The sequence below is a fragment of the Elephantulus edwardii genome, unplaced genomic scaffold (genome assembly GCF_000299155.1).
Source record: "Elephantulus edwardii isolate Elephantulus edwardi_28Jun2011 unplaced genomic scaffold, EleEdw1.0 scaffold00056, whole genome shotgun sequence".
Taxonomy (NCBI): Eukaryota; Metazoa; Chordata; class Mammalia; order Macroscelidea; family Macroscelididae; genus Elephantulus; species Elephantulus edwardii.
The window spans coordinates 7,789,491-7,792,925 of NW_006399806.1; the positions used below are offsets into that span (position 1 = coordinate 7,789,491).

At 37.4% G+C, this 3,435-nt stretch overlaps 1 protein-coding gene across 1 annotated transcript in view; it reads right to left on the reverse strand.

Annotated features, from left to right (window-relative positions):
• Positions 1–3,435, reverse strand: part of BIRC3 (baculoviral IAP repeat containing 3) — a 15,318-nt gene that overhangs the window by 8,350 nt on the left and 3,533 nt on the right. The window lies entirely within an intron of this gene.

The window sequence follows — 3,435 nt, forward strand, 5'->3', positions numbered from 1 at the left end:
TGGAAGGGTGGAGAGATAGCGCAAGAGAGGAAGACCATCAATGAGATGGACTGATTCAGTGACTGGGGTAATGGAGGTGGGTGTGTCAGAGACAATAAATGGGCTCAAGATAGAGCAGGATTCAAAGATGTTGTACACAGCGTTGCTATAAATTGTAAGCGACTTGATGGCACATAACAACCATAACAACCCAATTAAAAAAAAATCAACTGTTTCTTTTTCTTTCCAAAAGTATCTTATGACTCAGAAGCCTTACCATGAGTTTTTAAAATTTTGTTTAAAAGATGTTGCTTATCATGTCTAATATCAATTTAATTTACTACTAATTATTTTTCATAAAGTTATGTTTTACAAACATAATCTTCTTATACTTAATAAGATATAATATGCTTCAGCTAATTTTGAAGATCCCTAAATGCTTCTCATCATTTGTGCCGGGCTAAGCCCACCACTGACATGCTGATATTTCAAACGAACATAGGCCCCCATATAACTACGTGGCTGTTTACCATCTGCAAAGTTAGGAAGGGGTGATTGAGACACTTATTAAAGGCAAGTTGATGCCAACAAGAGAAAGGCCACAAACAAGTGCTCTATTTTCCCTCCCTTTACCAAATTTTCCACTTGAAATGTTTTCTATGGGTAATAACTTAGAAAGAAAATACACTACTTAAAAAGAGAAACAAGGTAGGAGGCATCTCACTCCCTGATTTCAAATCCTACTATACTGCCATGGTGGTTAACATAGCGTGGTACTGGTACTATGACATACACAAAGATCAATGGAATAGAATTGAGAATCCAGAAATCAGCCCATTTACCTATGGTCAACTGATTTTTGACAAGGAGATTAAATCAGTTAAGTGGGAAAATAAAAGCTTTTTAAACAAATGGTGCTGGCAAAATAAAAAAAAAACAAAACACCACCAAACTATCTGTAGAAAACTCAAACAAGATCCACACCTCACTCCATACACAAAAACCAACTCAAAGTGGATCATGGACCTAGGACTAAAACCAAGGACTATAAACTTCATTAGAGAAAAGCTTAGAAGAACTCTAGAAGCCCTAATCCAAAACATAAACAGTCTTCCAAGCATCCTGAAAAAACTAAAACCAGGAGAAGATAAAAGAGATGAATGGGACCTTCTAAGAATCAAATCCCTATGCACATCCAAACACTTCTCCAACAGGGTAGAAAAGAAAGCCACAGACTGGGAACAAATATTTGGAAATGACATGTCAGATAAGGGACTTAAATCTAGAATTTATAAAACACTCAAATACTACAACAAGATAAGGGATAAAAGTAAACAGCCCAATTTGGCACATGATATTAAAAGACACTTCACCAAAGAAAACATTCAGATGGTGAACAAACAGATGAAGAAATGTTCAAAATCCCTACCTCTAAGAGAGATGCAAATCAAAACAACTATGAGATATCATCTCACCCCAACAAGATTTAACAGAGCAGCAAGCAACAAATGTTGGCAAGGTTGTGGAGAAACTGAAACCCTTATTCACTGTTGGTGGGAATATAAAATGGTACAAACATTATGGAAGGCAGTATGCCACTTTCTCAAAAAGTTGGAAATAGAAATACCATTTGACCTGAAGAAACCATAACTGCCACCAAAGCAGATATATACACGCCCATGTTTATTGCTGCTTTGTTCATAATAGCAAAGAGTTGGAAACAGCCCAAGAAATACCATTTGACCTGAAGAAACCATAACCGCCACCAAAGCAGATATATACATGCCCATGTTTATTGCTGCTTTGTTCATAATAGCAAAGAGTTGGAAACAGCCCAAGTGCCCAGCAAACAAAAGGATAGAGAAGCTGTGGTATATTCACACAATGGAATAGTATGCAGCACTGAAAAGCAAAGAACTCATGATATACCAAATCGGTGACCATGGAACACATTATGCTGAGTGAAATATCTTAGTCACAAAAGGACAAACACTGCATAATGTCACTTTTGTAAAGTATGGCTGACATCAGAGTTGGGGGGAAACTAAGAAATGATAAATAATGTATACTGCTTTGAAACAGAGAAGGGAGAGAAATGTTTAGGAGGAATATATGATTATGTATTATTGTCATGAAAAGAGGTCAGAATGAAAGCTGCATAGTGGAGTGGACTGGGGGGATGGTATAACAATGAAAGATTTTTGTTTTTTTACTTTTCAAAGAAAAAAGCGAACTTGCGGGGGAGGGTTGGACAGGGAGAAAAGTGTGCAACAATGAATGAATGGAAATCCAAAGTCTCTAAACTTTTATAAAAATTTTGAAAAATAGCATAAACAGAAAAAAAGAAAATACACAAATCAATAATTAGCTTTCAAAGAAAGCTTTAATGAGTCTTTTACACCTTCATTTGAATGATTTGATATTTTTTTCTTTACAAAAATATGAATATGTGTTCTACAGAGAGAAAAGTATGTGTGTTACATTGTCAGCGACTCTTAAGTATAAATGTATTTTTCTTTTTTATGTGAAAAGAAAAAACATTTTAAATACTTATTTAGTATTTTAACTCTATTTAAAGAAGAGACAAGCACCTTGCTTTGTTTTGTTTTTTTAAGTAAAAAAGGTAATGACTCCAATTTGTTGTTAGGTACTGCTGAGTTAAACATAAATTCTTTGCAGCCCTACAAACAACAGATGGAAACTTTGTCCTATCCTGTGCCGTGAACATGATCTCTGCCACACTCAAAGGCACAGGTGAAGTCACTATGTCAAACCAGCCCACTGAGGATCTTCCTCTGATTTGCTGACCCTCCACCCTCCCCTGCATAGTACCTTTTTCCAAGGACTGGTACCACCTGACAACATGCCCAAAGTATGTGAGGTGAACCGTTGCTATCATTGTCTCTAAGGAACACCTTGGCTGGACTTTCTCCAAGACAGATTTGTCTCTATTATATTCCAACTCATCTAGATAACTTATTTTTCATAACTGTCTATCCTCTTCTGCTATAAAATAACTAAATGTACGAAAAGTAGTCTTTGTCTTTTTAATAACTATTATTATTCCTGCAGTGGAATTTGTAGGGAGGAGCAGTGCTGACTCAAACATGGTGCTTCTCTGATGGCTGGCATCCCCCAATGGTTCTGCAGGAGACAGATGTACAACCTCCTCTCACGTGATCTACTGTCACAGAAACCCTCCAGAGAGTTAGCTGTAAGTCAGTTCCAGCTAGACAGCAATGAGGTTCTGAGGATATATATTGTTGTTGTCGTTGTTGTTATGTTCCGTCGAGTCAGTTGTGACTCATAGCGACCCTATGTACAACAGCCCTAAACCCTGCTCTATCCTGTGCCAATCTCACTGCCTCTGACACACCCATCCCGATTACCCCAGTCACTGAATCAATCCACCTCATAGAGGGTCTTCCCCTCCTGCGCCGTCCCTCTTCTCTACCC